The 16,612-nt window shown below is 37.6% G+C and overlaps 1 long non-coding RNA gene across 1 annotated transcript; it reads left to right on the top strand.

Moving 5' to 3' along the window:
- The first annotated feature begins 3,735 nt into the window (after positions 1-3,735).
- Positions 3,736-16,545, top strand: LOC104515811. The gene is made up of 4 exons (XR_727947.1): positions 3,736-3,855; positions 14,676-14,908; positions 15,605-15,679; positions 16,467-16,545. It is a non-coding gene; the product is annotated as an uncharacterized LOC104515811 (long non-coding RNA).
- Positions 16,546-16,612: the final 67 nt, after the last annotated feature.

Raw genomic sequence — 16,612 nt, 5'->3', positions numbered from 1 at the left:
GTTGTAGGGCAGAGGAAAGGTAGGTAGAAGTTAAAGATGGCTAAGTGTTAATGTAGGCACAGTCTGGTGTATTTGAAGCTATTTCAGCTATGGCCCATGGTTTTCTTAAGTACTTCTGCTTCTCTAATTTTTAATGTAATTAGGATTGTGGTTTATGCATGGTAGATGTGGATATATTCTGAAGATGTTATGCTTTCAAGTAAGGTGGTAACCTGTGATGTAGGTGCCCTCTGGACAGTTTTTAACTAGGTGTTTTTTTAAACACCTATGTGGGAGACATAACACTGCCTTTCTTGGATGTGGCGATTTATGTAAACCTGTTGCAAAGACCAAATGCTGTAAAACAGCGGGTTAAAATCAGATTAGGCTCTAGTCTCAGTGAAGACTTTTCATGTTAAATCATCTGAACTGGTATAAAAAAGGAGTAGCTAAAGAGAGCTTTAAAATCACTTAAGAGTATAGAAAGATTCCTGATAGGATGGATTGTTTAATGTGAAGCATCACAATGAAGAAATGAAATGTTACTTTAAAAATATATATATATGTTGGCTGTATTGTTGTCTCAGTGTGAAAGTAAGTGACTATTCAGTGGAACTGAAAAACACCAATGATTGAAGAATTGCAAAGTACAAATAATAAGTATATCAAGGGTTTAACAGGTTTCAGATTAGAATTAAAGTGGGTTATAAAATGTGGAGTTATGTTTATCTAGGATTACATTTTTGGCAGCATTTACAGCTGTGCATGACTATAAAACAAGCATAGTTGGTAGTTTGGTAGGCCCAGAAAACTCCCTACCTGTGTAGCTTGTGATTTTTCTTAATATCTAGAACATCAATTTTAATGAAAATCCCTTGAGACAGTGTAGTACTGGCTGCTGTTTATGGTAGTTGTGCCGCTTAATGAGCGAGAGGAGAAGCTGCAAGTGACCAGGACACCGAGTAGGAAGTCAGTCCAGCTTCAACTGTTGTGTATGCTTTTTTCCTTTTTCAATTGGCTGTATTTTACTCTGAAGTTGTGTCAATTTCTGGTGGTTACAGCGAAGCCATATCCAGAATGGAACCAAGATGGAAAGCTGAATTCTGTAGGAGTAACTTACTGGCCTGTGTCACCTCTATTTGTAGTGGGATGATGCAATCTCTTTTTTTGATTAAAAGTGGGAGGTGCTTGAAAATTTGTTTGGTTTACTGTATTTGGCTTTAAACTTGAATAGTTATTCTGCACATAATCCTCTGTGGTTGGCTTGGAGCATGTTTAGCTTTACTGCTGCAGTTTCTTCCTTGTTTCCTTTGCCCTGCATCTTAACCCCTTCCACCCTTGAGTTAGTACAAGATGGTTTGTAAATGTAATATTCAGAAGTAAATAATTCCAGTTAGAGTTCGTTTGAAACTCGTACCTTTGAATGCGTAACAGTGAAAGCTGGAAGGAATCTATTTACTGGTTGACCTTACGGATTGTTACTCCTAGGTGAACGATTCGCCTGGTGAAGATGATTCCAGACAGAAGCGGATGAGCAAGAAAAGAAGAATCATCTACGACTCAGGTAGTGTTCACAGTTGTTACTGAGTGCTTCTTTGTGTCTTTTGTATTGGTGTCCAAGGTCAATTAGATAAATGGTACATCTGAAGGTAAGCTGTGGTTGGTTTGTGTTTGGGTTTTTTTAATAAATGCAATTAAAAACATTTTTCATAGTAATTATTGCTGAATAGCTAATTATATTTGAGTGCAGTGTGTGCCATGCATGTAACATACAGTGCAAAGTAACTTTTGACCTGTTTAAAATAATAAAAAACCCCCAACCAAACTCAAAACAAACAAAAAACCCCAAACAAATAAAAAATAAAGTACTACTAATAATAGCAAACCAAAATCCCCAAACACCTACTCCCATATTCACACAGTAAACTCTAGCAAAACTCTAGAATGTGTGTTTTGTTTGCTATGGAAATGTACCTAAGTTGTAGGGAGTTCAGGTTTCCTGGTCTGTTATAGATGAATACCATTTATACACTTTACACAGGCTTATACACTCTAATTTCACACTTCTGTGTATTGAGTGACCATAATACAGGATATTGTTTTAAAGGGCAAACTTGTGTTTCCATAGGTATTTTTCTCTATTAAAATATCTTGTAAATGTTCATCCCATAGCTTTAAATTTGCAGTGTGGAACACACGATGGAACTTAAAGCACTGCTACCACATTCTAAAAATATTCCTTGAATAGAATAAGGGAAACTCCTTCTGTAGCACTGCATCTTAAAAAAAAAAAAAAGGCAACAAAAAAACCCCACAAACCAAAACAAAACCACCCCAAAACCAAACAACAACAAAAAACCCCAAAAAGCACCTACCCTCCCACCCCAAAAAACCCCAAACACAAAAACTAACCCACCACCCAAAGCTTTGCCTGGTAAATTGGGTTAAGCTAGAAATCTCAGGCTTTTAAATTAAACTTTCTGAGCTGTTAAGTAAGTCATTTAAACCCTCTTTGATTTGGATTCTGAGTCTTGAATAGTTGTTGTGAAACTGTAGAAAAAGATTGTGGGAGTTTCTACAGTTTCTGTCTCCCAGTGAGGACTTCAGCTTGAATTTGTAGAAGTAGTGCTCTTAACAAGAGACTGTTGTTTCCCTTGTAGAAGGAAAACGATTGCACAGACATGTCAGAATAATGCTATTGTGTTGTAGAAAAATGTGTTCGCATCTTCAGGTGAACTGTTCCGTAAACAGTTACTGTTTGGCAGTGAGGAATAGCAGCAGAAGTATTTCTGTATTAAATGTTGGAATACAAAAGTAGTTAACTGCTGCCTTTTAAAGTGCTGATATCGTCTGGAGATTTGTCAAATTCTAGCCCATTAGTAGTAGGAGAGCAAAAGAGAAAAAGTGCTTGAAGTTCTTGAAGACGGTAAAGTGTGTGTGTGTGCTTTCTTCTCTTTCTTTTTTGGGGGTGGGAGGAGGGTCCTTGAGTCAGTTGACCATAGCTACTTTTTTTAATAATTCCATGACAAACACTAATTTATATTGTGAAAAGGTAGTCTCTGCAAGGTAGTCCTCTCTTAAACTTGTTAGTTGTCTTGGCTTCTTCAGTTTATCCTACTTACTCTTAGGATGTTGGGATACATAATACACAGGTGGAAGTTTGTCACCTTGACAACTTCTGGGATATGGAGAGTGGTTGGTGAGGTGAGTGGGAGTCTACCAGTGTCCTGAAAAATCAGACTACAGCCTCAGTGATCTAGTTCAGCCTGTTGTGATCCTTTGGAATAGGTGTTGTGGAATACACCAGCATGATATGATACCGTATAAATTTAATCAGGCTAGTGAATCTCTGCTAAAACTTTGTTATGGTGTGGTTTGTGTCTTGTTGTTTGGGGTATTGTTTTTTTAGTAATCTGATGTGGTAGTATGACAGTTGCATTTCTTTTCAGAAAGGTTTTTATACAGGCATAGCAGTTCTTGGAATAAGCAACAAAATATTTCTTGTTATGTAAACAAAACCCACTGTCTAGACAGAGTTCTGACTTGAATTTTCAGGTAGTCATGTATATGCTGGAAAAAATGATGGCTAGGCTATTAGATGATGTAGACAAAGCTGTGCTCTGATCTTCCATGTGATAATCTTTCTCGCTCAGTTGAATATATGTGAACCCATGTTAACTAATGTTATGTCATCTGTTACTTAAAGCCTGCATGCATGTGGAGGAAATCTACACTTATGTTGTGTTCAAAATACAGATTCAGAAGAGGAGGTGCAGTCAGTGAACAAATCCAAGAAGCCACCTGAGAAAAAAGCAGCTACTTCAAAACTTGGTAAAGTTCTAAAGCAGGATCCTGTTGTTTATATTTCAGAGACAGGTAATGGAAGAAATACTTCATTATATGTTCAGCTGTAGTGGGGTGGATTATGTTACAAATGGGATGGATTGTTTTACTGATACACTCTTAAGTATGACCATAAATCCCAATATTGGGAAAGACTGTGTTCTCCTTAAACAAGCTGACCAAAAACACCTCAGAAGTTGAGCCTCAAGTGTTGTGAAGTCAGGAGCAGGGTAAAACTGAGGTGATTAAAGTGGGATAAAATGAATGGATTTGAATACAGATCAGTTTTGGTAAAACATTTTTTTAAGTGTTATGTTGTGTGATCCCTCTGAGCTTTAGGACACAGATATGGAAAAGTGGAAACAGTCCCTGGGTATAGTACTTTATCAATAAAGATCATCGCTGAATATAAACATTGCTTCCCTATAGTCATGCCATGTGTTTTTTAAAACAAAAAAAGGATTGTTGGCTGCAGTATTGCATTAGGAGTGTGTTTCAGCTGGCTTTTTTTATACACCTCCTTCCTCAAGCTCTTTTCAGAATCATTGATGCTAAGATGGGTTGTGCTGATTTTACCTGTCCTAGATATTTGACCTGGCATTTAGCTGTACTATGTCACATACTCAAATGAGCTCAATTTTCCAAAGTATCCTGAATGCTTTATTTATCTTGCTGTCCTTTTACTCAAAACTTTATTCCTTCAACAGTAGCCAACAATCCTTTCCTAATTAAAAAGGATCTTTAACAACATTGATCCTGGAGTAGATAAATGATTGGATTCCTGGGGAATAAACGCTACATATTTAGCTTTATTATGCAATTCAAGGTGATGTAATCAAGTTTTTTGGCATAGGGATACCATGGCAACACGGGTCAAGGTTACTAGTGAAATCCCTGGAAACCATGGCTCAAGGTTACTCTTATCTAAAGCGTCTTAAATACACACAAGGTTGAGTTTGTGGTCTGTGACTAAAACAATACCTTTGTAACCTTGAGACTGAATTTTGTTTATATTTAATCTGGAGAAACGGTTTCTTCAGCTTAATGGAGCTGTCAAGCTGAGTGTGTTTTAATGGTACTGATACAGCATTGGCTGGAGATAAACATGTTTTATAAGAATATAGAGATAGGAGCTGGAAGGGATCCTAGTGAAATTAGTAGGAATTTGTCCTTTTGTTTTTATACTTGCAACCTGGTCTAGTGGAATGTGTCCCTGCCCGTGGCAGGGGGGTTGGAACTGGATGGTCTTTAAGGTCCCTTCCAACCCAAACCGTTCCATGATTCTATGAATGTTATGCAGCCGAAAACTTATGCTTGTTGGGCCTTCTCAGGAGTCAGAACCTCATTCTCAAGGGTTCTGTCTGTGGCAATGTGTTTGGAAGAGCCTTTTGGCATCAAGTCGTCACTAGAAGCTTGGTCGTTAATTGCCTCAACCTGGTTTTCAGTTTAATTTGAAACTTTCTTGTTGCTTGAATTTCTTTTCAGCTCTTATGTATAAACATGTGGGATACAAGTTTCTTGAAAAATGTTGGGAATTAACTTTCTGGTTTGTATAAGAGTGGATTGATTGTGTTGCTTTATTTCTTACTAGCTTGTGAAGTTGCCTTTTCTAAGGCAAAAGAATAAAGCAAGAAAAGTTGCTCTTTGTAATTCTGTAAGAAATAATTTGTTACTATTGAAATACATTAAATATTTATTTAGTTTACTGCTGGCCAAAGATAAACTGAAGCTATTCTAGCGAGTAACAAGGAGGGTAAAAAAGAGCCTTTTTTTGTTGATAGAACAGTCTTAGTGGGTTGGGAAAAAAACCCCAAATGTTTGTCATAGTTGTTAAAATAACACTTTGAGTATTTAATGAAGTATGGAACCTTGAGCTTTGTTTGTAGAAGATGACCTGTTATGATGTGTTGAACCTCGTCAGGTTTCATCACCGGTGGTTATTTGGCAGGAATTGACTGCAGTTTTAGCAAGTACTTAATCTTTCATATACATTGGGCAGAGGTAATTATCTCTATGTAGCAATCGCTTTGATTGCTTGTATATTGCAAAATACAACTTAAAAAAAACCCACCAAAACATCAGGAGGCCTTATTCTAGTGGTAGGCTGAATTATTTATAAAGCTGGAAAAAACCAAAGTAGTAAAAAATGAGTAGGTTTGTAGGCTACTTGGGAAAAAGTCCCCACATCCAAACACTTGCTCAAATCAGCAGCAGGCTGTCGGTGAATAAGCATGTCTTATACTGAAGCACTTCATAGGGGGATAAAAAAGGTGTCACTGTTACTTCCTGGGCGTTAAGGATAGTGATTTCCACAAGTACATACGCGTGAACATGCGTGAGGGTGATAAATAGCGTTCTACCTACCAGCTTTCCTCTAATGTACGAGTGGTCAGTTGAGAACGTGTAGTTGAACCTTACGGGAGCTTGACTTGAAATGCTGTGCTTGAGGAGTGAGAGTATAGCTTCTGGCAGAAATCCTGGGAAGAAGCCAGGACTAGTAGTGCAGGAGGCAATGTAAAAGGTATTTGGGAGCAAGCTCCATTAAAATCAATCTGGTTAAATTTGGGAATATCAACAGTGCAACATAAGGGCTCTGTAATGGTAAATGTGCTGTTTATACTCAAGAGTGGTGAGGAGATCGTTGTATACTTGTAGTAAACGTATGATAGGATCTGGAGTTGCCTTCTTGAGTAGGGGAGGAAGTGGAAACCAGTGGTGTGGATGAAGTAAAATTTAACCTTATCCTTAGATGTGTGTGTGGTTTGGTTTTGTGTGGTTTTTTTTTTTTTAGAATATAGGATAACAGAAATATTGAGAAATAAATGTGGTATCTATGAATAATTAATAGGATCCATTTTTCAGAAGACAGAGTGATTACTTCAGGATTACTTTGTCAGCCTGTTTCAAACGTGCTGGCACATGAAATAAATTCATTAGTGCAATCTCTGTCACAATTGCTGTTAGATTTTAAGTTTTTAATGCTGGGCGTGTTGTTGCACTTGCTTTTACAAGTACGTGGTCATCTTTTTACTGCTTCTTGGAGGTGTGTTAAAAGATGTTCTGGTCAAGCAGCTGGCTAGCTGTAGGGTCAGTGTTGTTCACTTGATATGTTTGGATTGCAAAATGATGGTTTTAATTGTCAGTTTATTTTGAGGAAACACTTGAAAAATAATTCATGCTTGTTCCTTTAAAAATGTCTTCTATGTGGAGGCTGTTGATTCTGTAGGCTGCTTTCAATATTTAAAGCCTAAATAATTTACTTAATCTGTTCAGAAAAGGAAACAGGTTTCTTTTCAAATGGTTTTTTTTTAATAGAACTGTCAGTGTAAAGTTCCTTGAGTGTTTAAATTTTGCATTTCTTGGGACTTAATTGTGTCTTCAGTGTTGTGTGCCAGATCTTTGATGTTGTGCATTTATGTTGTTTTCCAACTGAGCCCTGACTTCATTTTTCTCCCACTGAAGCTTTGTTTACCTCCAGATAGCATTGGTGTGGTTAATACGAGGTGTGTTTTGCTGGATATTTTTGTGCACATCGGAGCAAGGTGACATTAATTGAAAAGAAAAAGGCTGTTCCCTACGCTGCAACTTCCGTGGCGCTACTCTGTGCTCTCCTTTTGAGATCTGTTTCTACTTCCCTGTACTACCTATGGTGTCACAACCGTTAATGTCTGTTTTCCTTTCCATCTCAGCATGACTTGTGAAACCAGCTGAAGATTAGGTAGATTAATTTTTCAATACTTAAGCAGATAGTCCTGTAAGTGAAAGTGAATTTTACTTCCTTTGTGCTGTGTCCTACAAAAGACAGCACATTTTTAAGGTAGGACTTAAGGTCATACATAACACAGAGGTGGTACTTAGTAATGCTTGGAGTAAAAATTTAGAAAAATAAAGATTTATGGATATTATTTCTGTTTACAAAGTCATCATGCCATTGTAAAAAAGCAATGCATTGTTCTTTACTGCATCAGTAATTCATACACTATTATTGTAGACCTTTAAGTGGTATTGCTACAAGTAATATATTTGCAGGTAGGGGCTTTTTTATACCATTACGGTTCAGAGTTTACGTACAACTAAAAACCCCCAATAAATTAGGTATTATACACCTATAATGTTGTAATGTGCTTTGTAATTTTGCGATATTGTAAATTTTTAAGATTTAGGAATTGGTTTTTTACAGGTTTCTTGCAGTTTTTTAATTATTTTCACAAAGCACGTGAAAATGGATGGCAAAATTTTGCACTTACTACATGTCTGCAGTGTTGTCGGAAGACAAAACGGAATTTCAAAAGTCCTTGCAGTTCACATTGTTTGCTGTACAGCCTCTACATTTAGGTGGTGTTTTTCATCAATGCTCATGCAGAAGATGTTTGCTTAAAACATCATAAACTTATTTTAACCATTCATATTGCATTTAAATGATAAAATTGGTCAGGTGAAGTTCCCACTTTCCTGTATGAACTTTTGGTGATTTTAATACTTGATTTTTATTTTGATGTTAAACCTTTTGTGGTCCAGGGGACTGAAGCCTAGCACTCGTTGAAAATACTTTGTCATTTGGACCTTCTGATACAGCAATTCAGTACTTAGGTTTTGTTGGTTTCTGTAGTGCATGTACATTCATGGTTCCTTTTGTAGTGATTACTGCTGTGTTGAGTGCTAATAGTTTTCTGGAATTACACTATTAGGCATTAAAGCTGCAACTTTACCATATATAAAGCCATTTTTAACGCCCACTGCTAAAAATAAACTAGGAAAATTCTTTTGCAGAGTTCCCAGTATCTCTTATAGTTCTCTGTTTTACCAGGCTTCATTAACTTGGAGTAGAGCCATGTTTAGCGTGAAAGCAGTGTGTTAGGGAAACAGCAGAACTTGTTTTATGTAGACTGTAGTATGAAAGGTGACTTTTTTTACTTGATTGCTTGTTTGGTGCAATTTTTCAGAGATCTGACTAACAGATAGCGTTGCGACTTAAGTCTCTAACATAGTGCCTCATTAATCTCTGTTACCTTTTAAGTTCCTTTTTTTAGAAGCAAAGCTATCTTCCCCCCAGGTAACCCCGAGCCATAATAAAAAGGTTCTGTGCTGTTATGAAAACAAAGCTGACTGGAACTATTCCAGTTTTACTCTTTCAATACGTTTTTATATATTGGGCTCTTTCAGTTGTCTGAGGCAGTTTATATTTTCTGTTCAATCTGGCACTGGACTGTCTTGTTTTTTTCCTCATTCATAGGTTGTCCGAAACTTTTATTGTAGTTGATACAGATTGTCATGTTCTAAATAAATGCACTTAAAACATGAATGTAATGTTTTGATGTCACTTGGCAAGTTCATTCTTTGGAATGGTGGCTCTTCAAGGATTAGCTTGAATGCTGCTGCTTTCCTCTGCCTGTTTCTGCTTGCTGGAGAACCCTTTTTGCCCCCTTTCCTCCTTTCAGATCTCCTTACTGAGCTGCTTCAGTAACTGGCCTTGACTCAGTTAATCTGCTGGATTAGTTTCAAATCTAGAGGAGGATTTTTTTTTTTGCCTGACTAGTTCATTTTGCCTGAAATGGAACATTGTGTCCCGAGTGTATGTGGAGCTGCTTGTGCTGCAGCTGGGAAAAATGAACACGTTTACACTTGCCTGCATTTTTTTAAGTTACTTTTTTTCTCCCGTTTCCTAATTATTCATTTGGTGTTACTGGATATTTCTATCATGCAGGTAACTTTAGGCAGCTAAACAGGAACATGAAGTTTCATGGCATGGTAGGGATTGAGACCTGCCTGTGTGAAATAAAGCTGCTATTATGCTAAATGTAACCAGTTCAGGTGAATAAAACTCTGTAATAAACTGGGAAGAGTTAATGGACTGATACCTTGGCATGCAATTAGAAGTTAATACATAGAGCAGTTTCTGTGGCACGTGTGTTTCATTTGGAAGGAGCCGCTACAATGGATGCGTTTTGCAAATGAAGATCGCTTCAGTTTAAATATATGCAGCTTTCTCCTGTGTGTTAATGCTCCCAAAACTTGTTTCTAAAGATCTTTTTAAAAGATGCATATATTTGATTTAATATATGAATTTGACTTAAGAATTTAATATGGTGTATACTGGACAAAAGGGTGTCAGCAGCCCTAGTTTGGCACTGAAGCTTATAATTATGGTTAGATATAGCAGTTATTGCATTGAGATCCTGATTAACTCTTTCCTGGCTGAATTCCAGCACAGCTCCCAGAACCTTTTTGCCTGAAAATGAAAAAATAATAACAGAGGCAACATCTTGAAATTATCTTTGATAACTGGAAAATCCAAATGTGAACTGATTTCAGGGGAGTAAAGCTGGAATGGTTCTGAGTAAGCTTTCTACTTTAAGAGCATGGAACCTTGACATGTCAGTATAGGCCAAGTGCTGACAATTGTGGTTTAAAGTGCATGTTTGTAGTACATCTAAAATCAATTAGCTTGTTGAGAAATGACCAAAAAAAAATCTAAATGACTGTGCAGACCACTTTTTTTCTTTTTAAATGTAGGTTGCAACTACTATGTGTTTAAATGAGGAGGCAGGTAGAAAAATAATGCACTTTGCTAGTCACACATAGTACCTGTAATGTAGATTTAACGACATTTGGATAGGCTATAGTCCCTTAGCTCTCTACAGAAATCCTTATGTAGGAGTCTACAAACACCAATTGAACATACATTTATAATAATGAGTTATGTCTAATCTGTAGATGCCCTGTTTCTATTTGGAGTTTGGTAACATCATAGTAAGAGGTGGTCACTGCCTTAAAAAATTATGTATTCTGAACAGAACAGGAACCAAGGAATTATATTCTGTACTGATGAGGAATTCCACAGTACAGAAATAATAACTGAAGGGGAATAAAATATGTTGTTCTGAAGGCCAGTCCTGTGCTGCTTGTTGCCATTGTCCCTTCCTGCAGTGGCTTGCTTCCTTTTTGGACTGAGGTTGTTCCTAAACATGAGCTGTTTAAAATGATCTGAATTTAAATAAGTGTTTAAAACACCCTAGATAATTTTGATAGAGCTTGGTTAAGGAGCAACTCCAGGTGTTTCTCTGTAATCAGCAGGTGAAACCCCATTGGGAAAGGGTGAGGGTAGGAAAAGAGGAAAAGCAAACTGTTGCATGTAGGTTGCAGGTGTTAGTTTATTAACCTAGTTGTGCTACTGCTGGAACAGTATATAAAATGAAAGCCAGATGTGCTTTAATGCTATGGAATGTTCTTAAACCCTGCCAGGATTTAACAGTTGTCTGTTGCTAGGGAAGTTTGTCCTTGTACATTGCCTGGTGTAATAGGTCCCTGCTTCATTTGTAGTGTTTGCATCCAAAATAATGAAAAGCAATCTCCTGGTTGTCATGCCTGTCCGTTCCATTAACGACATGATTAGCTTTCTCTTTGTTACTTCTACTTAATTTCCAGAAAACTCGACTAGACTGCATGGTCTTATTTGTGTTTGTAATTCAGAGCTAGTCCTGAAAACAAACAAATGTGCATCCTTAGGGTATTTTTTCATGGTATAGCGCACAGAAATATGTTGCTGTGCACAGGAAAAACTGTTCTCGGAACACTCTTGTTCTGCTCTACAAAGATTTTTGTGATACAAAGGTAATCTAGCTGATGGTGAAATTCATTCCGGTGTCTTCCTTTGTGAACTCCATGCCACCACATAAGGTGCTCTCAACTCTTCACCTAGCAGTTGCTGTGAGAATGCACTTAATCTGTGATTTGCATAAGCTAAAATCTGATTTTTTTTTCCACTTTTATTTTCCCACAAGTTATGGGTGTACTGGTATTGAGTGAGAATGCCCCTCCTTTTACAGCTCATGCGCTGAGAAACATTGACCTGAATAGTCCAGCAGCAGTATTAGGGCTCTTGATGTTTTCAGAGTTGTAAATAAAGTCACCTTTATGTGTGCAAAGAAACTGCAAGTGCGCAGCTGATTGACTTTGTGCTCGCTTCTCTGGTGGTAGGCATGCGGGAGCAATTCCTTTCATGGAAGAAGCATTAGGGTTTTACTGGAAAAAGTTGATGTTGTTAAGTACTGGAAGTAAGGGGAGTGGCTGGCCATCAGGCAAGTTGGTGATCTGCTTATGAATTTCCTGAACCTGGGATGAAACTGTAGCCTAAGTATCTGTCTCCTAAAGCATCTTTGGAAACCCACTTAATAGAATCGGGTTGGCTTTGTTTCCTAATCACCACTTTCATGTTCTCATTCTGCCTCTATTTACTTTTATAGACGACTGTTGGCTGTGAGTCTCTTGTCCTTCTTCAGCCACCACTTACAGTCTGTAAATGCTTCTAATCTTGTCGTTTCTAGGAAGGACATAATTAAAGCAAAGCTCTAATTATTGGTAATACTTAGTACTGGCATCGTAAATGGCTCAAATGCATATCCTTTTTAAATAAAACCTAATTATATTTACTCTGCTTTTTTCTACTTGAAAGTAATATCCTGTTGTTTGTTATTTAAGTGGCTATGAGTGAATAGTGCAAAAAATCAATACTGCATGCAGGTCTTCTGATAATGATAGAGATGAGTAAATATTCTTTTCCAGCACGGAGCAGCTCTTTGCCTTGAGAAAAGCTGGGAGAGGGGGTAGAATAGGATTTGTATCTTTCCCAGACAAACGAATGTAATTACATCTACATTAACTGTTCATTTGTAGTAATAGGTATATTTTACTCCTGCAAATATATTTTCTTGTTAAACTGAAAAATTTAAAAGAAGAAAAAATATTTCTGAAATTGAGTTTGAGATGAGCAGTCTCCAGACCTCACACTACTGTAAGTTGGGAGCCTAAAGCACCTGGTGTCCAAATCTCCCAGATATGTAATAGTTTGTTAAATTGAGCTAAATGGCAGTAAGAGAGGTACTGCTGCTGAGGGAAAATAAATCGTGTTGAGAATAGTAAAGCTTTTAGCTCTGTTGTAAAACTTGCTGCTGTCACCTCGGGGCCTGAGCTTGAATTTTCCCTTCTGTATATTGCTTTGTCAACTGAATTGGCTAAAATGCCATTTTATCAGGGAGAAAATTTTATCTTTAGGCATTCTTGATTTAACTGATGAACCACTTGCCTCCCTTACATCTGTGTCTTATCTTTCTCTATGAACTTTCTCTCCCAGGAATAGTCAGGATCCCCCTTTGTGCTTGTTCATACTTCTGCTTAGGAAGTGTTCAGTACCAGGAAGTTCCAGCTGATGCCTAGGACACTCTGTTACTGCCATTTATTGAGAAAAGGTGAAACAAAGTAATTGTTTCCCTCAATCTCTGTCTCATACATAACAAAAGTTATAGATGACAGACATGGTATCATCTAACCTTAGGGAAGTGATTGAGAAAACAGAATTTTGTATGAACAGCAATATAGGGGGCTTAAACTAAAGATGACAGGAAAATGAACATATTTTTCTGATAATACTGTCCATTTCAGTTCTAAACCAGACGTTTAGAACATCTTGTGCTTCTGATATGTTGAGGGGAGCGTCTGAAACATCTCTATTTTGGGAAAAGTAAAACCAGACTTCGGTTAGAGGTATGCAAATGCAATGACCTTGGTTTCTGTTCCTCTCAAGTCTTTGCACTTTGATCTCTGATGTCATTTTGGGGATTTTCTTGCAGTCTGCTTCTTAGTCCTTGCACACTTGAGTTTTTAGAAGAGGTCACAAAGACAGTGTTTTATCACTAATCAAGAAGTTTGTCCAGTGATGTGTGTCTTCTGTGCTGTCATATTAGTCTAATCAGTTGGCACTGATATCGGTAGGTTTTTTGTATGCTTCAGTGACAGCATTGCATTTGTGTAACTGACTGCACGACGTGGCACAGAACTCTTTCAACTCCTTGGTAATCTTTCATGTTGCTTGATTGACCGGATGAAGAGTTTGGGTCCAGAACGAATAAATGGCCATCAAACCCTCTTTTACATCACCGGGGAGACCATGTTCTGGCTATTATAGATGAGTCCTAAAAGGAAAGTTTGAGTTTTTGTTCAGTGGTCTGTGGGCTAATTCTTAATGAGGAAAAGTGGCATACAGAGTCTCTTCCTTTTAAATTGAAAAAATCTATTTTATGTGCTCACCTCCTGTCCGATTTCTGCGTTGTGTGAAACGGCCGCATTCCTTTGAGATGGGTTTGACTGTACTGGAAGGAGAGTGTGTTTGAGGGCAAGAGTGTAGAGGATATAGAATAGCTCATAAATCTCTGACTAAAAGGGAAAAAGTAGAAAGTGGTGGTGAGTGTTTCTGCAAAAACATTCATAAGCTAGGAGCAGTAATTGAAAAATAACCAGTGAGCTTATTCAAGAAGCTTTTTATAAATACAATGTTCTAACGTTTTCCCCTGCTTTATAGTGTAATATCGAGAGATTCCTAATAATATACAGGTCTGAAAAGCCTGTATTAGCTGCTCTGTTAACAAATACTACAAAGTATTTATTTAAAAAAGTAGCTTTGTACTTCATCTTATGTGACAGATGTGTTACGCTGTGCAGTTTAACCTTGCATTACTTAAGGAGAGGGTTCAAATTTCAGTGACCTACATTTTCTGTTTATAGGTTTCCCTGTGTAAGAAGGGAAGGTGTTCTTTGCGAGCCTCTCTGAGTGAGAGGTAACGTGTGAACGCAAGTAACCTCTTTTATTTCAGTACGCAATCTAGTCTGACTGAAGCTCTGTTGTTAAAGATGCCAAATATGTTGCAGTACGCAACTCAGCCTTTTTTCAAATAACTTCTAAACACCTGTAGTATTAAGGTCTGAGTTGATGTTATCTGCCAAAATAGTTCTCTCGACAGTTCCATTACAAGAACTTAAGTTCCATGTGTCAGAAGTAATAGAATACTCTTCACATTTAGATGAAGAAGATGACTTTGTCAATAAAAGAATTACCCTGAAACCAAAGGAGAATGGGACATCAGCCATCGGTTGTCCAGGAACAGCCACAGTGAAAAAGGAAGATGTAAAATCACGAGCTAAAAGCAAACCATTATCTCCAGTGAAACAGACTCCCACCTCGGCACTGGATTACTTTGGGACAAGTAGCGTCCAGCGATCGGAGAAGAAACTGGTAGCAAGTAAAAGGAAAGAAGTGAGTACCGGTGATGTTCCTTTGGGCTGCTTGTGTCTGATCAAAATAGTCGGTTTAGTGATGACAAGGGGGTGCTTAACTGCTTGTCCTACTGCAGGTTACTTTTTAATGACTCAAGTATTTCAGTTCCACTCTGATGTGTACGGGCACATCAAGCCCTCGAATGCACGTTTAGAGTAGCATTTCTACGTCTGAGAAGAGAGCACAAAGTTGAAAGTGTTGCCCCTTCTCAAGCGACTTTTCTTAATTCTAAGTAGTTCTCAGAGATTAGTGAGGGGATGGGATAGCTTATTGCTGGGGGTGGAGGGCAGGAGGGAGAGGAAGGAGGTTATTTTCCCAAGTTTTGGCACACACATTCCTGGAATAACAAAGCACCAAAGTATGGAAAAATCATGGAAAATAAAAATTCACAATGTAGTTATTGATGTCTCTTTCAAGTGGGTCAACTGTGGTAGTTTCAGAGATGTTAAGTGTTGTTTGAAGGAATGAGGTATTTGTCTTCTAGCATGGCTTTGTTTTGAATAGTGAAGTCTCTTGAACAGCCTTGTTTAATTGTGTTTAGAGAACTAGGAGTAAAATGCCACGTCTCATTCCCCGTCGTCTAGAAGTGTACAAAATGAGTCTATACGAATTAAATTGTTACAGTTTACACAATGTTGGGAAAACTGAGCTGTTGTCTCTGTTTCTTAAATATAGCCTTCACAGAGCAGAGAGAGCACGCTAGATGATGAGGCCATTGCTAGGCAACTGCAGCTTGAAGAGGATTCAGAGGTAAAAGCTCTATAAATTTGCTGGTTTATGCAAAGAGCAGTTTGTTTAAGATTGGTTTTCTGTAAGAAGTTAAGATGGGCTTTCCATGTATGCTATAAAAACGTGTAATAAAATTCATCTGTGTATTTAACTCTTGCACATGTGTGCAAACAGTCACACAGTTATTTTTATGGGTGATGTTTCAGTTACGTAAATAGAACGTATCAACCTATTTTCTATCTACGCAGGCTTTCTCTACCTGTACAATTCATGACTTGATGTTTCTATAATAATCTTTCTTTTGACACAGAATTCACTTTCTGCTTCCTCGTGTGTTTTGTTTTTTTGTGGATGTTTTGGGTGTGGGTGGTTTGGTGTTTTTTAATTCCCTGGACTGAGTAATGAAGAGCTATTGCCACCCATGATGTTTCACTTGTCATCCAAGTTTGCCTATAGTTGAGGAAAAATGTGAATGACCCTTCCCAGTGTGTCAAAGCTTCCTGCTTGAGTCAGTGCTACTATGAGGGGAGGGTACACTTGTCATATGTGTTTACTTGATTTTTGTGGAAACTAATCGATTGTCCCTATATTGATAAATTTGATTATCATTTGAGATGAATATATTTTACTTAGTCTCATGCTTGACCTCCCCAGAGGTGGGATGAATCTGGCTTTAATCTCTTAAAAAGTTAAACAACCTATCAGGAAAAACAAGGTCTAGATAAACTTTTTGTCTTGAACAGCAAATAGAGTTTTAAAACTATAGTAGAATTAAAACTTGACAGACCTGAGCCTTTTTTATTTCCAGCTGGAGAGACAGCTGCATGAAGATGAAGAATTTGCTAAAACTTTGGCCATGTTGGATGAAACACCGCAGAACAAAAAGGTTGAGTTCCCTTTAAACTCCATTTTTTTTAAAAATTTGCATTGCTGGGAATCATAGAATCATAGAAT

Source organism: Eurypyga helias, unplaced genomic scaffold, assembly GCF_000690775.1.
Source record: "Eurypyga helias isolate BGI_N326 unplaced genomic scaffold, ASM69077v1 scaffold40849, whole genome shotgun sequence".
Classification (NCBI taxonomy): domain Eukaryota; kingdom Metazoa; phylum Chordata; class Aves; order Eurypygiformes; family Eurypygidae; genus Eurypyga; species Eurypyga helias.
The sequence above is the reverse complement of the archived record's forward strand: the minus strand, read 5'-3'. Positions and strand labels throughout refer to the sequence as shown.